Source organism: Thermobia domestica, chromosome 4 (genome assembly GCF_964235325.1).
Source record: "Thermobia domestica chromosome 4, izTheDome1.hap1.1, whole genome shotgun sequence".
Taxonomy (NCBI): Eukaryota; Metazoa; Arthropoda; class Insecta; order Zygentoma; family Lepismatidae; genus Thermobia; species Thermobia domestica.
The window spans coordinates 15,378,506-15,397,005 of record NC_137457.1 but is presented as its reverse complement, the minus strand read 5'-3'; the positions used below and the strand labels follow the sequence as shown (position 1 = coordinate 15,397,005).

Here is an 18,500-nt window from a genome sequence, read left to right as displayed (position 1 = left end):
TGTAATAAACGAATTTTCGGCACGCATTTCCTTCAATTACTTGGTATGATCAGGAATGAAAGAAATTAAAACCCCATTAGTTCCAGGATCTGCCAACAGGAAGAATACTTAATAATAATAATAATAATAATCAGAAAAGATTTAATTTTTAATAACTTTTGGTTTGTGGTTCTGTGACCAGATCCTCCGTGCTGACAACAGGAAGTCGAAAGTACTAATTGACATACGTAAGTAGTGTTGCCCACGAGATGAGACGCAAAAGGGAAGTAAGGTTGTGTCGTCTTTTAAATTTTGTGGAAATCTTGACTTGTTTCGATGCTCGAAGAATGCTTTCTTCTCTTGTCTCGATTTTAGGCAGTGGCGTAACTAACCAGGGGACCTATGGGGTTTGTGCCCCGGGCGCAGCATTGGGTGGGCAAACAGAACTGGGCAAGGCAAGGAAATGAGTTTTAGCAAACTAAAGATCTTAAAAAATCACCACAGAGACTTAACATGACAATAACGACTCACCAACCCTAAGATCATATATCCATAGAGCATAATTAGCTACAAAGCTATCTTTTCAGAACATCATAAAAATCTTTGCAGACGAGACAACCCGTAAAGATAAATTTTAGTTCCAGCTTTCTCTATTTTAATTTAACTCACATAGATTTAAGAGATTTGCAAAATGTCCGAGTATAATACTCGAGACAACAGTTTGACTGATGTTATTATTAAAAATTCTATTCTAAAGCAAAAGAGTCTTAATTCATTCTACACAATGCAGATCCCGATATAATTCAAAACACATTATGATTTGCAGTTGTTATGATAAGACTATAAGAATATGTCAAGCATGTACTCTCAGATTACTTAGTAATCAAATACTAATTAGTTTGAAATTTTATCTTGTGCTAAAAATTAAAATTATATACTGCAATTTTGAAATCAAAATTTACCACTAGAAGGAAAAATGGAATGGGAAAATTACTGTGTGACGCCAACATCAGGTGTAGCCAAGGCTGGTTTGATTGGTCAGGAGGAAGGGGGGAACGCTAAGGTGAGTTCTTGCCTAGTGAGGCGTCAACTAGCCTAGTTGCTGTTTTTCGGAAAAATTTTCTCATCTCGTTTTGGAAACTTATGAGCAAAATTTATGCTTTGATCTTTTCTCAATTTCGTGTAGAAGTTATCAGGATCCTTTTCACATAAGAGGTACACGAAAAGTGTGGTATAACAACGTTTGAACCATATTTATTATTGAAGTCTATTGTGTAATGACTTACGTATCTGCAAACGTTGATAAATGCTCATCATTGTGATCGTACAATCGCTTTTTGAATTTATAGTTTTTATGTTATGGGCTTTGTTGCCCATGAGACTTGAGCCCATGTGACTTCTCGTGACTAAAACGAAATGAGAATTGTCGTAAGCTTTACTAATCGTAGAAGATTTACTGTCGTCTAGGGTTGTACGAGATAATGTATAACATTTTCACAAAAAAATAATTGCTACAGTATATTAATGGAGAAACTCTACAAACAGTTGTATCAAGCTCCACAAGAACACAAAACTTTTATAAGCCTATGCTTTGCCGTGAGAGACCCTGGTTCAATTTCCAGTGAGAGCTCATGTGGTTCGGATTTCACGTTAAGCTGTAAGTCCACCTCTCATGTAGCCTCGCTGCTGAAAAGGACTCTAAAACAATCTCAATTTCAACAAAACTGTTATAGGTAACAGTAATGAAATAAATACTTACTAGCGAAAAGCAGAGAATTGTATTTACCTACTTTTTAGTGGGAAACTTGACCCATGTTTCTCTGAACCATCGCAATGTTTCGGTGATATATTGGATGTTTCAGCGCGAAGGCTGTTTTCAAGGTGGACATCAATTACGCAAGAAAAGTTTTCAAATCATTTTAAGAGATTGCGAAAGAAACATTTTCAATAATGATTCTGGCGGGCCGGAAGAAATGGTTCACTAGGCTAGAACCGGCCCGAAGGCCGGCTGTTGAACATGGCGGATGTAGGCCTATGAAGGTAAAATGACAACCTGAATAATGAACATATTCTACACTTCAAAAAATAAAGAAACTATTTTTAGATAGTAGGACACTAGGGTGGGTCGTTTTGCCATTTTTTCGGAACGAAATGTAATACCTGGCAAAAGTGGCCCATCCACATGGACATAACAGGTATAATTTTTTTTTTCAACTGGGGTAATATATTCTGTGAGAACTATTGTCTCAAAGTTTCAAAATTTCACTGAAAATTACAAGAAAAAAAAATACCAAAATTGTTCACTACTATTAGTTATGTTAAAGTAAACATATTTTTGGGTTTATACATGCCAAGTGCTATGAAAACTGACATTCAAGTTTCGAAATGCCAGTTATATACCCCTCCAGTGGAATAGAGGTGCCTCCTCTGGGGCCGGAAAAGGGTGCAAATTCAGACCAATTAAGAGTTTCTACAGCTATGTTTGTCCTTGCCTTTTCCTTCGACTGGTGATTCATAGCGGTACCAGAGCATTGTTATTTTTCACCATGCCACTCCCACTCCTCCACCTCACAATACCGCAACACCCTTCTCCTGTCCTAATCTGCCTAACTGAGAGTTGTAGTCAGGAACGAGTCGGATACGCTTCGAATTGGGCGCCATTTCTCAAGCGCTATATTTTGTTACTGTTACATCCAGCTTATATGAATTTGCCGTTACGGATAATAATTTGCTAGCCACTGTTTTCACAGAAAATATTGTATTTCATTTCTATAAAAAAAATCAACATTACAGTATTTATTATATCACAAAAGTGTCTTATAACTCGAACATTTATTGTAATTACTATAAAGAGTTCTTTCAAAAACACTTTAAACAGAAGCAAGAAAAAAGAAAAAAATGACATTCGAATTTGTGTTACAGTGGACTGCATCGCTTCGTGAAATCCCCCCACTACTATTTCTCTGTATGGTTTCCTTGAGTACGCGAGTCTGACTGTTTTGCGATTTGGCCAGTAGAAGAGCGCGAGAAAGAAGATATATAGCGAATTATAGTGATTACGAAACTCGTGAAAATTTAGCGAGTAGCGACACGAGAAATTTCACCTCGTGGATACGAGTTTCTTCTTTATTCTGGCATGAGGGCAAAGCGAAAACACTTATTCTCGCATGAGTGTTATATACTCATTTCCTCGAGGCATTTTACAAGTAGGAAACGTTGAAAGGTAAATTATTGTAATATGCGGAATATGAAGAAAGTGGGAGGAAATGGAGAACCCCGAGAAAATCCACAGGGTGTCCATCACAAATTTTCATGGTCTGGGATCGAACTGGGGATCCTCGTGCCAAATGGGCGCACTCTACCAATAGACCAAACTGTTTCCGTTCAAAGAAGTATTCCGTACAGTGATAATTAAGAATGTTGTCTAATATATTTCTTGTAGGTTTTCGTGCTCATGTTGTTAAATAAAGCATTTTTTCTAACATTACAATGGTCAAATGATGAAAATGATTATGTATAAGAAATAATAAATATTGAATGGTCGTATAAGATGATATCTAATATTAAAAGTTAAATAAAATTGAATTACTCGCACACAAACCGTGTTCAAAGAATCAATACATAAGCGTTTCATCCACACCTGTATCACCCTCCTATAATGCAACTAGATAATTCGTTCGTTTATTATAGTTTAAGTTAAATGCTTGTTCCGATGAAATTTCAAATACGTATTAACAGTCCAGATAAAGAAACATTTTGTCTTTTGAAAGTTCGTGTATCGCTAATTTTGAAAGCAACAGATAGTTCTACGCAGCACAGTTAGTTATGTGGTCTTATGTTTCGTGAAAATGATGTTGTCAACCACCACTACCCATGGAATTTTTGTCCATCACAATTGCACATGTTCTGAAATTGAACCATGTAATACCATTTTACAAACACTACCTGGTTCACTTTTCCAGTTTTAGCTACTGGCATAAGCATACGAACTCATGATCTGAGAAAAATAATCGTTATATTTGGTGGTCAATCTCAATCACGGATAGCTTTACCTTGAAAACACAGGCTGTTTCCCTTAATTCTTTTGCACGGCGGGAGTTTTCAAGTTTATGTCACCTCAAAATGTTCTTATTTTCATCATTATGTATAAAGTTTTACATTAAATTTTAAAAAAAGGTTCCGGCGAAAACATTTATTCCAACAACAGTCTTATAAACCCATCTAATGGCCCTATAATTTTGAATGCAAGTGTATAAAGCTGTAAAATTAAAACTGTAATCCGTGGACCATAGGTAGTTCTTGAAATCTATCCTTCCGGTTCTCTTAAACATTAGTCCAGAAAGAACAAAATAAAATTCATGTCACCTGTGTATCACATAGTATACTAAGAATCTCAAACAATTATTGATACTACTGTGGGATTAAAAAATATTCTTCATCGCCTTCAAACTCGTTCACCCCTGGCGCGTGATGGGTCCATGGTTCGATCTTAGCCCGCCAAGCGGTTATTATATTTGGCACACAGCATGTAAGCAAGTTTTCTCAGGACTCTGACATTTCCTCCCTGAGAAATGAATCCATCTCAAGTAATTTTTTATTATTTCCAAAGAAATCGCGAAGTAAATTAAATCTTCAATAAACATTATTTAATAATTATTATAAGGTATGATCATAGCCTCGTAATGATTCTAATGCAAGAGAGAAAGAAATATCAAATTAAAATGCTTTATATACAACTAAAACTAATTCAATCTTTTGAAAAAATAAATATACCTATTTCAAAGATAGAATTTTATTTCGACGGACACATCTTATTAAACCGCTTGCAGAGACATGCGTTTACTAATAACTACATGAGAATTCTTGAAATCGTAATATTACAATTATAAAATGCTTTAAAATATCAAATAATACTTCCAATAAAATCTACCGAAACCATATTCAGGAAAAAGTTAAATGTTAACTAAAAAGCATAGAAATCGTATTATTATTCAATTCAAAATCTTTTGTCGTTGTAAAATTCTATCGAGGAAGTTGAGGTTTTAATATATACAACGATAATCGTACCTCTTATACTATATATTATGAAACATGGTAGATTCCTTACTCTGAAAGAGGTCCTTTAGGTTAAGGGAATGGCTAATTAAGCCAATAAATGAATGTTGTAGGAAATGGAAGTACCAGGAGAAAAAAGATGTTGTCCACCACAAAGTTCACTTAGTCGTTTTTAAATCAAGAATATCAAAAATATTGTTCTACCACTGAGTCACCGTGCTCTGCTGCTTTTCCACACACTATAACAATCTGCTATAAGCATGAATCTTTTTTTTCCATATCCGACTATACTTCACTGAGGGTCTACAAGTTTTCAAGAGATTACCATACAATGTTTATTGTCAGGATCAATAAAAGTAGTTTCTGCAGTGTGCGACAATTCATTATACGTAGGTTTTCTACTGGTTGCCTTACAAAAGGATTGTGTTTGATTTTCAAGTCCAAGATAATTATTCACAACAATACAATCTTGTCCTTTTACTGTATAAAATGGAATAAGTACTTCACGTTATCATCTTAATAGGAAAAAGTGTTTTACTTTACACTCCTATGCATTTCATAGACATTTTATCCTTTTATCTCAAAGTATTGAGCACTAAGACTTATTCCTTTTAAAAAACATATACTAAGTAAGGGTTTTTACACCTTTAAATATTTTGAAGGGTGGATCCAGCACTAACAGTCACTGCATTATGTATATTGAAGTACCATTATTCTATTTGCAATAAAACGACACATAATTTTATAATATTGTCATGTATATTCTCAGCGAAATAGTACACTAACTTCTTTTATAAGAAAAGAAAGAGTACAAGGGTACTGTAACATCGACTTTTCTACAGTATATCACGGATTTCTCTCCTACTGCAAACATGATTCTCTTAGAAATTGTTGAAATGTTGGTTGGGTTATAAAGTTTCAAATGTGGTCCGCGTCCGATGGATCAATCGCATGGGTGTGCCCTTAATTCAGTCCATTCTGCATACAAGATTATATGTTGTTTCTCATTGAAAGTAAGTGCGTAAACAAGAATTTTAAAGTCTTCATATCATAAATAAACACAATGTATCAACCTCAGTGACTCCCGTTCAATGAACAACAGTTCATTATTCACTTACGTTGGTAATGTCTGTAGAAATCTAAAATAAAGTATTAAATATTTTCAGTTTCCTACCATATTCTTCGAAAACAATTATTTTTCTTCTAATCCACTGCTTCTTAAACACAAGTTCCTTCATATAACATACAAACAACTAAGATTATATTTCCTAATATCAATTTATTTCTTCTAAAAGAAAACAATACATTACTCTCACTGACAATTCAGTTGCCAGTAATTTAGTATTTTAGTTTTTGCTATTATTTACATGTGTTAGGTAGTCTTATATTACAGTTCTCTTGCAGTTACGATAATATAAAAGTTCAGTTACAGTTCATATACACAGCAACTGCATTGAAGTTGTGTCTATTGTGGTTCGAAACTCATATTACTATTAATATACTGTTCTTTATAACTTTGTTGGTATATAAAACATAAAATTAAAAATTAATCCAAATAGTAGTCAATAACCTAATACGAAATAAATCTTAACACCGCTTTAAAATATAATTTACTAATTTACTTATCAATCAAAAGTCTCAGGTACAGTTAAAATGAATCATGGTGTGAGCAATAGTGATTAAATTCGTTGTGCAAACATTCGTTTTCGTAATGCTGTCTTGAACACAGGCTACTTCTCATCTGCGTAAAAGGAAGCCCACACTTCCCAATAGATATACTTTCTCGTTACAACCATTAGTAATGGTTTAAATTCCACTTTAAACAACAGCACTCCCAATTCACTCAAAGAACCAACCAAACAGTAACTAAAATATTTCCAAAAATAGTTACTTCAATATTTCGATCCAATACAATTGCAGTGGGTAAAAGAGCAAAACGACAGTTCGTCTTAAATTACCAAATTTAATTAAATACGTGCAAACTGCACAATATAATCTCTTTAACGTTTACGAAGACATAATTTCGTGAGCACGACACATCTGACCTGTTATAACTGTATTTCATGTATTCATTTACAAATATATCTACACTGTATATACAGACAATTAAATCATTAAAATACTATTTTCTTAGGCATTTGTAACAATTACAATAAAGTTTAAAATTGTCGACATTCAGAATAGTTTTTATTAAAGTTTAATATTAACAGACATCTATTTCAACTGTAAAAAGGACATGTTAGTTATTAACTGTAATAGAAGCTATTAAATTATTTCGCTTCTGGTGATCGTAACACCATTAAAACAATATTTTCTTGTTTTTCTAACTTACAAATAACATATATAATTAAAACACCCTTTTCGTTCAAACATACATTACACAAGTATAATATAAAATCGTATCAGACTGTCTGTGAATATAATATGCAATCCTCAAAACATTTTTAACTTGTCGGTTTTATAATCTTCTAGGTGCCAAAGTCAAATTTTCATATTCATTATTATATACGCAAAATGTATCTGTCTCTCCGACACGCTAATTCCCATAGTTCACAGTCATGCTAATAGTTTTCGCCATTGGTATTGGTTACCTTGTACTTAATGTTAAGAGAGTTTTAGAGTGAAGCAATTTAACAGAACTATGCGTTCAAAGTGGTATCTCTTATTTAAAGCAATTGTTTCCATCTACATATAAGACTAATCCTAATAAACCAAGCAGACCATTACTATCACCATTTGCTCTATCTAATAATTGTCAGTCTCTTGTATTGCCTTAAAAGTGTCGTTACCTACACTGCTTAAATAATGTCAAAATTGTCCCTAACGTACATTACCTGTTATTAGATATATCATCTTTACTAGTATGTATGAAGTTAAATAAACATCTAGTTTTGTATAAAGAGTTTCAAAGAGTATAATTTTCCATTAACTGCTACAATAAGTTTCTTTCCTCGTTCATAAACATTAAATTGCGGTGATCATAAAAATAAGTCACTTCTTAAACGAAATGCTTTCGCTCATTCAATGTGTATTTCTAGTTTAAACATTGTGTGTGATGTTCTCCCGTTTCCGCCTACAATCTCGTTCCACCAAATTATAAATAAATGCGTACTTTATTCATCACTCTCCTTTATCCAAAATATAATACATAGAAGAGCTATGGTGGGTACGCGATACAGCGTTCACTTCTGGTGCATGAGGTCCTTGATTCAATCCCAGCTTGCGCCAGGTAAGCTTTGTCGTAAACAAACACGGTGTGCGTGGGTTTTCTCGGGGTTCCCTCGTTTTCCCTACTTTCTTCCTTTCAGTAATTTATAAATGCGTACCTTATTTAACCGATTTCTTTAGCTTAGCCAATATATTCGTTTAATGTAAAACTTATAATAACTTTTATGTCGATATTTCAGTATTCAATATCCATATCGAACATTATCCATTACTCGATATTTCATACAACCAAGATTCGAAGATTTCAGTAAATCACACTTTTAAAACCAATGTATAACTCCTTTACAGTTAGGTTAGAAAACCTCCGCTATATTTCAACAACGAACAATTTACGACAATAGGTTTTGTTCTCCAGCGTTTCTAGTAATTACAACAGTTTCTATTTGCTTCATGACCTAGAAAAGAAAAAAATGCAAATAGTTACTTATCGTATTACGACTTTTCAAATTACAAAAATATAATATTCAACATAGCACTAACGTTCCCAACAATATTGGCTTTGCATGTAAGAGAGACATGGTTCGATTCCCGGTGAGGATTCTGCTAACTATTTGTCCCATGTAAGTTTGTTGTTACACAGTAAAACATATAACATTTATAAGTAAAAATTCCACAGTGCAAGCAAAAGGTTTAGCGTATGGTTTTCCACGTAAGAAAATCTTGGTTCGAGTCCCGGCAGTGTCATGGCTCCCTATCCAATATAACTTCCTTCTGTACATATACTTTATAAATACCAGTTATATGTCTTACACAATTCATAGCTATATATAAGTAACAAAACGTGCTAAGCAAAAGGTTTATCGTACGGTTTTCCACGTGAGAAAGTTCTGATTCGATTCCCGGCGCGAATTCTGCTAACTTCGTGTTCAATATAAGTTTGTTCTTAACATATAATTTATATATACCTGTTATGTTTTACACAATTCGTAGCTATATTTAAGTAACAAGTTCGCACTGCAAGCAAATGGTTTAGCGTAGGGTTCTCCACGTGGGAAAATGTTAGTTCGAGACCCGGTGCAATGAACAATGTTGATTACCTGTACCCAACATATTACATAATACTATATCTTAGTCAAATTATAATTGCATAAAATTACGCCGACTCATATGGTATTCAATGCCGGAAAATCCACAATCAATTTCTGATTAAAACAAACACTTCTTTTCCCTTATACTCCCGACACTTTCAATATGTTTTACATGTATTTGATTTTCCAATGTCCGTTCCCATATAAAAATGAACAAGTATAATACAAGAAAACTACAAAGTTAGTAGGTACCAATAATTTTCTCTTCCAGTGCCTTTTATGTGTTAATTTTCTTCTTCCAACACTATACTTGCGCTTCTTATCTCTTATACGTTGTACGAATCATGCAAATGAATCGGTATTTATGTAAGTCTAATAGCGTTAAGAGCCTCCTGGAAACTTGGAGACTATTCTTTCCCCTATTACAACGATAATAATCTTGAGAGCAAATCTGGAACTTTTGAACATCTTTCACCCATTCCAACGACCAACATCCGCTGCCGTGTTACATGTCATGCATATAAATGAATCGAACAATATATTACCTTGTTATACGAGTGTGTGATCTGTATATTTTATTTCCTAAAGGTCTTTTTTTATATTCTGCTTGTCCAATTAGCATTTCTTTAAGCAGAAAACATTTATTATACGAGTACGTCATGTTCTCTTTCCCATATACAAAGCTGAGTAATTCATAGCTGCATATATTATCATTTTTCTTCTGTGTCATTTATAAGATCATAATATTCGGAGGAAGGTGTATCAATTATTCAAACTGTCATACTATAAAAAGACCGCCCGTGAATGTAACTACAACATATCATTAAAAAAAAAACTGTCAAATGTTGAAAATGTGCACGGAATATGTAATTCAAAGCTATTCATCAATGTTAAGTTTGATTTTAACATGCAAAAAAGTAAAGCAGCTTGCTACGTGTCATGAATATATAATTAGGAACTTACTTTACTAGATGCCAACAACCTACTCACCACTAGAGATGCAAGGGCTCGAAAAAAAAAACGGCTTTTTTGGAAAAAAACTCGGTTTTTTCTGCTTCGCTTTTTTGCTTGGGAAATTTTGGGCTTTTTTCAAAATTCTGCTTTAAATTGATAAAGCAGATTTTGTTTCGCTTCTCTATAACACAAAAAGTCATTTAATTAGTGGTTGGTGCCGATAATAATATAAAACCTCGAAAATAAACCATGAATTTCGAAAAGATATTTCAAACAATTTTACTTCTCAATATATTTACATTATGAATTCCAAAGGATTAACCAATGTATATAATAAGATTTTTTTAACCTCCTACATGCAAAAAGAAGCAGAGTTGGCAAGAACTATGGTTTTTTTTCTTGAAAACGCCAGAAAACCATTTTTTTTGGGGGGGAGTTTAAACTAGGCTTTTTTGGCTTAAACCAGGTTTTTTGGGTTTATTTTCCTTTATGTATTTATATTACATATTCACAGAAATAAGTCCCTCGGTGTTTCGCCCTGGTGTTATGCAACAACGGGGTTATGCTGGAAGAGGTCACATAAGCTTAAAGAAGTCCGGTCAGTAAATCTCTTAAATTGGGAAACTCCCGCTCTAGCCATCGGGAAAATCCTGTCATTACTCTAAATGTAAAACAATAACGGAAAAATCCTGTACTTGCTTTGCATGTAAACTTTAAAGGTCAACATATCATAATCAGTACGCTAAAACTGAGGTATTAAATTACAGATTTAGTACGTACATATCATTGAAAGTCCAATCCAAGCTAATGTTGGAAGCTACGTAGGCAATCGATAAATTATGCCAATTTCTATCAATATATTTAAGCAACCTTGGCTTCTTTATAAAAAAAAACAGGCATTCAGGCATGCAGAAATATAAAATTTGGTTTCGTTTCGTAGTTTACGCTTAACATCCTTACGTAATAGCGAAGTTGTTTGTTTAAAAAAAGAAAAAAAAAAAACAGCTGGTGTAAACCAGCCAACCCTAAAAGTAAATACTTCTTTTTAAAAAATCCACAAATAACTAGGAAAATTCTATGTAGTATTTTTACTTCAAAATATTCCATACCCTCTTTTTGGAAGAAAATAAAATTAAAATAAAACATAAGAGAACTACTTAGATTTATATGATACACTTAAAGGCTGCACATCTAGAGCTTTTGGTTCTGTATATTCTTGAAATTCTATAGTTTTATAAAACCATCATCACGGTTTACTCAGTCCTCAGGTTTTCTGAATTTTTAACAAGAGGGATTCAACATATGAAGGGCGTGAGGCAAGAACACGGTAACCCATAGTTTTACTATTTTAAGAAATTAGAGATTTTCTGCTGCACAATCCATTTTGAAAGTCGGAAAGCTGATTTATTACATAAGACTATATATGAAGGATTAGACGAAGCGGTATGCGTTGCTGTCTATCTGGTGCTACATAACTCAGCAATTAAAAATTTGTTGGTTACCATGTTCTTGGCTCACACCCTGCATATCATTACGGAACTCTCCCACCCCACCACCACCAAAAAAAAAAAAAAAAAGATAACGGAATATATTCAAGTTAAGATAAATACAACTGCACAACAAACATGACTGAGTGGAGCTTTTGCGCTTCTATCGGGAAGTTCGGGTTCAACTCAGCATTCGACCATTCTGACAAAGCCTTTCTTTATTCCGTCTGTGAAGTAGAAATACTGCGTGTACTGTGAGTTGGCCGACTTCCTTTCTTATTGTTTTTAAATCGTTATTATTACTAATCACCAGCAGTGACGGCTTTGCGAAGGTTAGAGGGGCGATCTTTCGGGCTGAAGCGTGTTCCCCAAAATTACGGAATGTCTAAAGCAAAGGAAATATCTATTAGTTATGCCTTTAATCATAAACTTTAAGCTCCCGTCAAATAAAAATTACGAATGTTTAGAAAAACTAAACATTAGTAAGAAAAACCCCTCCCAAAGTACTCTTCTAAATCCGCCACTGATTCTCAAAATAAAATGATCTTCAAGGTTGTATTCGGAAGATTATCGCTAAATATATAAACGAAACGAAATATTATGCCTGTACTCATAAACTTCAAGCTCCTCCCAAATAAAATTAGGAGATTTTAGAAAATGAAACAATCAGAGAAACCCTTCCCAAAGTACTTTTCTCAATCCGCTACTGATTATTTGTATAAATTAGTATTCAAGATTGTATCCGGAAAATTATTGCTAAATCGTTGCACAGCTTCAGTATAACAGAAATGTGGAAGTACGGGTTGACGGATATATTAAAAAAATGAACTCTTTGACGGATATATAGAAAAACAAAAGTTTAACTTTTGCGCTAGAAGCTAGAGTACTAAGCTCTTAGACATGAACACGGATGACAAACTATAATGATTTAGAGAAGAAAAAAATGTCGATAACTCAAAAGTTAAATAGCCTCTAAAATTGCCCTCAAATACTACATTCTTCATGTTAGCTTTAATTCGTAAAACATGTGCTCCATCCATCTTGATGGTGAGTTTCAGAGCGAAATATGGCATTTAGGTTATGGAATTCTTATCTAACTATAGAATATACTATAAGAAAGCTATTTAGATAGAAAAATCATGAAAATAAAAAAAAACAAAATAACCAAAATTCTCGTTTTTTTCCCAAAAAAGCCGGCTTTTTATGTAAAAAAAACCATCGATACAAAAAAGCCGGCTTTTTTGCATCTCTACTCACCACATACGTGTGGCTTTTCCCGGGTACTCCCTTTTTCTCCCACTGTGTTCATGCCATCAACCATCTCATTATGCATCCAGCCAGGCAAAAGTATGTAATGGCTTTGAAAGATTAAATTCTAAATTCAAAAAAATCTGAAATAAAAGTTGTCGTTGATTTCTGTAAGCAAAGTTAGATAATTACATCAATATTTGTGTATTCTTCATTATCTTACGCTACATAAATCACACAAAATTAGGTGTATACTATCTCTTAAGTAAATGTATTCTATGGAAACTCCGTGCATTACTTAGGCGTAACTTCATAATACGTGAACTGAGTACGGATTACAAAAGGGCGTATCTCAAACAATCGCCATTTTTTCAAGAGCGGCATAGTTATAATCACAACGTATATTGCAATACTTAGAGGATCACTTCTCAAACCTCCAAACCAATTTTGGACAAAAAAAAAGTGTGATAAGCAATTAATGAGAAACTTTTGAATTACCACAAAAAGATTCTCGTGCTCTACTGAAAAAGTGCTAAAACTGAGTTACGCCCTTTCTTGATCTTGACGATGATATATCTATGATGTTCCAGGTACGTCCATGGTGGAAAGACTACAAGGTGGATGCAATGCAGTGCTACATTCTTGTCGCTCTGGCGCATGACGTCATCTTGGTCGCAGACGTGGCTAACGAGAGTCAGATGAACTTTTAACAAGCGCTTGCTCGCCGGTATCTTACAAGCAAACTTCTCTTCTATTTATAGTGATCTTCAACGAAGTAAAAAAAAAAAAATAGTACAAACAATAATTATATAAACGTAATATAATCAATGCTTAAGCTAAGTGAATTGAAAGGAAGATATTTACAATAGCGAAAGAAACTGCAATATCACTTCATATTAAACACCTTTGAAGCTTGAACAAGCCAATATTGCTCACTACATTTTCTGTTTTTCTTCTTTTCTTTCTTTCTTTCTTTTTTAAACATCTGAAGTAATACACTCGAGTATGTATGGGCCTGAATAATCTATAACACAGTGTGTCGTTAATGCATTTCATTATTATATATTTATGTATGCTCAAGTATATTTTCGTAACACATTGATCGGTTTTGATTTACTATTATTATTATTTTGCTTGAAAAAGAATTCTTTACTGATGACCCCACATAAATTTTGAGAATATCTCAAGAGAGAATTCACGGTTTTCGTAAATAGAGATGCACGTACGTATATTTTCGTTATACTTGGACAGTTTTTTTAAGAGGTTGCTCAAACGTAAGTTTCATGAGAGGTTAAAAACTTGATTGAGCAGGGACGGGACACACGTATTTAATATTTTAAATATCGTTTTTATTTTTGATTTATAAAAACATCATCTTATTTGAAATCGCTGATCGCTTATTTATAGAATTTGTATTTGAATAAAAGGTTTGGTGAAATTGACAGTTCTCTGAATATTAGTGTCAAAATTTACGCCATAACAAACTGTATTATTAAACATTTGTACGAAATAAAACGTTACATATACTATTGTGTTCTAAAAATATATAGAAATAAATATGTATATACAAAGCACCTCAAACAAAGAAATTGCAACAACATGATTATTTCAAGCAAGAAACAAAGTAGGCCTACTAGGCGTAGGTGAAGACGGTGCAAGGGTGTTACAGCTAGACTAGAAAACATATAAACCATAAAATTACATAATTTTCTTTATTTTCTTGACAAGTTTTCTCTTTTCTGCCCCATGGACTAAAGAAGACATAAGATAAATGCAAGTGAATGATTATGTGGAATTTGGTGGAATGAGAATGCGGGAGCACTCCGAGAAATTTACGGACACGATGTTGTCCACCACAAACTCACTTGACCGAGAAGCGGACCAGTATCCCTTGCACCAAAGGTGAGCCTTCTGCCACTGAGCCACCGTGCTTCCTTGATTGGTTGAGAATCTATTATATTTTTAAATTTACTGCAGTCATTCTTAATTTTTAATTCTGGAGGGGGCCCTAAATATGTATATATAATTATCCAAAGTTATGATTAAAATGAATAAAAATTTCAAAATCTGAGTGTAAAAATGTCCCGACAATGACGCCCTGACATGGTAGGTGGATACTTTATTCTCTTGATCTAATACATTATCATATATCTTTGTAACCATTAATCGTTATTAAGAACCTTCCATTCGTTAGTTAATTTGAAGTGCAACGTCCCGTTTCAACACCGAGGCTACAGGGAATGCAGACCTTCAAAATGAAATGGTATCTGAACTACTTTAACGCGTTCAATGCTCTCCATATGCGTAAGTCGAGGGAGGTAAGCCTGCTAGATCATCGTGCTCCCTTCTCGAGTTACATGCCTGCCTCTGTGGGGACAATTTTGTCTCAATATCTTGTGTAGAAGGAAACGATGGTAGAAATAATCACCTTTGTTGCTCCCCCTCCCTCATGTTTTCGAATCCGGGTTTTGAATCAAAGTTCGTCTTTTTAAATCGTACTATTGGATTTTTGTATGCAGAATCAACACAAGCTACTGTAGCTCTATATACTATTATTACATACTATTAATACTAAAAAGAAACTACATAATGAATTCGCTTTTTTTACAATTTCATTTAACATTGCATTTATTTATTACTTTTATGTAAAACTTACTATATTTTAGGTTTATTTTGTCCTGTCGCCTGAAAGCTAAAATCCATTTCTGGAGACATTCCCCCTCTTGTTGAGGAAATTTAAAGTATTTTATATTAGTTCCTTTAATTTTTCTGTAATAATTACTACAGCCGTCCACTGCACAGTTAGGAATTCTCGATACCATTTAAAAGAACAAAGCAACAAAGAATTTCCACTTGTCACTTAAAGCCGCGCCTTTTCCCGTTGTCTCTTGCAAACCAGATGACGTCACAGCCACGAAAGCGCTTCAGGCGACATGCGCATGCAACCACCTTGTAGTCTTTCCACCATGGGTACGTCCTTTAGGTAATATTGTTTCAGATACCCTAACAGTACATGATGTGCTAGGTATTCGCCATTTAGGTGTTCTAAATTCATCTCCCACATTTGATGCATTTGTTTCTTCTTTTTCTAAGCGATTGTGTACTAGAAGCAATAAACGCATCAACTTTATTCGATGGCAACTGTTGCCGATCATTTGAAAATGAATATAGAAGAACCATGAAATAAGATAAATAGACACTCGTCAATTTGTTATAAAATTACATGGCGAGCAGATTTTATCTGATCCCAAACGGTTATCGTCGACTCACCTTAATGTATACACATTACGCATATAGGCAACATATTTTCGGGGAGTAATTGTGTGGTTCATTGACGCTTATGGCATGGGAAACATACCTAGAACATACTAGGCACGTTCCCCAGGTACATGTCAGGCATGTGCCTAGGGCCGGACATAGACTGTGGCTATCACTTGCCATCCATGTGATTTCTTTATCAGAAGTATATAAGGCACATACTGGACACATTCCCATGTACCTGAGGGAACATGATAGGCATATGTCTGCTGTTACGGTAGATCTGTTCTTTACTATATAAAATTGTAAAGTCTTTGTCATGGGGCATATTACGATGAATTTCAATTTAATTATCATATATAATCATTTCCTTTGTGAATTACAGGTACTTTTCAATGGAAAATAGGATGAAATTTGGAAGTCTCAGATCAAGGTACAGTAGGACAATGTAAAGAAAAAGAAATGTAAAATTCGACTGTGTCTCGAAAGCCAAGTAGTAAGTCCTATTGCTATTATTACAATAACAAATGTCAATATTCAAAAGTGCCTCAAGTTCTTCCTTCACTTAGATATACTCATCTCAGGTAAGTAAACAGAAACAAATGAAAAGGGAAGAAAAATGGAGGTTTTGAAAGTAAAGCGTGTTCCGTGTGTTCAGACAAATTCACCAGTGTTCAGAAGATGCTATCTACAGCCAGGGGTGGATCCAGGACGGAGTTCTGGGGGGGGGGCAGTGGGTTATAATACTGCTACTTAGAGCTACTTTTAAGAGCTCCAAACTCTGAGATGGGTTTTATTTATATATATAAAATAAGAAAGTTTCCTCTTCTGGGGGGGGGGGCGATTGCCCTGATCGCCCCCTTCTGGATCCGCTACTGTCTACAGCAATGCAGTGAGCAAAAGGGGTCGGTGTGTCGTAGTGGGTCACGTTCTATTGACCCACAACCCACACACAAATCTTGACCGACTTGACTCACGACCCACTGACTCACTCCTTCCATGATGGTTACTACTCTGGCCCTGTGCTAGAGGCATTGACTGGTACAGTCTCAAAATTGATTTTAACGAGGGATGTGATGATGCGGATATACAAGGAGTGTATGGCGTTTACCCGCCTAATATTTTTATAATAATAATAATAATAATAATAGGTATTCTGCCTTTATTGGCAGGTCACTTGCCGCAGCTCACAAGCTTCCGTGCTCCACGGTCCTCCCCTAACCTCTTCGTCTTCGCGTATGATCTTTCTGTTTATATATCATCCATTAATTGTAGTCTCCTTCGCCCCCTCCCTCTCTTTCCCGCCACCATACCCTTTAGGACGTGCCTCATGATACAATCTCTTCTTAGGCAATGTCCCAACCAGTTTCTCTTCCTATTCCTAATATCTAAAAGGGTTCTTTTCTCACCCACCATTTATAACACTCTCTCATTCGTTTCCCGCTCTACCCAACTAATTCTTTCCATTCTTCTCCACACCCACATTTCGAAGGTTTCCAGTCGACTTTCGCCACCTTTACGTAATGTCCACGTTTTCGCCCCATACAGTACAACACTCCACACGAAGCATTTTATGAGTCTTTTTCTGAACTCTTTATTCAAGGTCCCACAAAACAGACACCAAACGTCCTTCGGCGGATGACACCTAGCGGACGAAATTGAAACTTCCAGTGCGTGATATATTTTATTCTCTGCAGATTTCTAAACTATCCTATGTATATATAATACATGAGAAATCTTTTAGAACGACTTTGCCCGTCCGTCAATCTGTCTTTATGTCAATTCGTACGGAAACAAGATAATGAAAAATGGATTCTCTGGTAACGAAAGATGGTTTTGCGTCCCATTAAAAGCTTTTAATTCCCATGGCCCCTTTCCTTTATTTTAAGCTGAAGTATCGTTCAAATATTTCATTCCCGGCTTACTACTAATCACCATAAGTTACAAAGCAAAACCTATAGTGCATAACCAGGAGCTGCTTTATGATGTAAATTCAGTTTCACAAAATTACATTCCATCCCAATGGCTTTTTAATTTTAAGTCATACTTGGTGGATTATGGAGCCGCGGTGGCTCAGTGGTAGAGTGTTCACCTCTGATGCTTGGGGTCCCGGGTTGTTCGATCCCAGCCCCCGCCAAGTGAACTTTGTGCTGACAAACACCGTGTGCGTGGGTTTTCTCGGGGTTCTCCCGTTTTCTCTCACTTTCTTCATTCCAGCATTTCATTCATTACTCATCAGCACCGTCTCCTTTAGCCTAACAGG

General features: G+C 34.8%; 1 long non-coding RNA gene across 1 annotated transcript in view; it reads left to right on the top strand.

The window, feature by feature from the left end:
* The window catches only part of LOC145683254 (uncharacterized), a 76,710-nt gene that overhangs the window by 53,559 nt on the left and 4,651 nt on the right, over window positions 1-18,500 (top strand). Inside the window, exon 2 of the long non-coding RNA XR_014130983.1 lies at window positions 16,623-16,670. This is a non-coding gene — a long non-coding RNA (uncharacterized LOC145683254). The remainder of the gene's footprint in view (window positions 1-16,622; window positions 16,671-18,500) is intronic.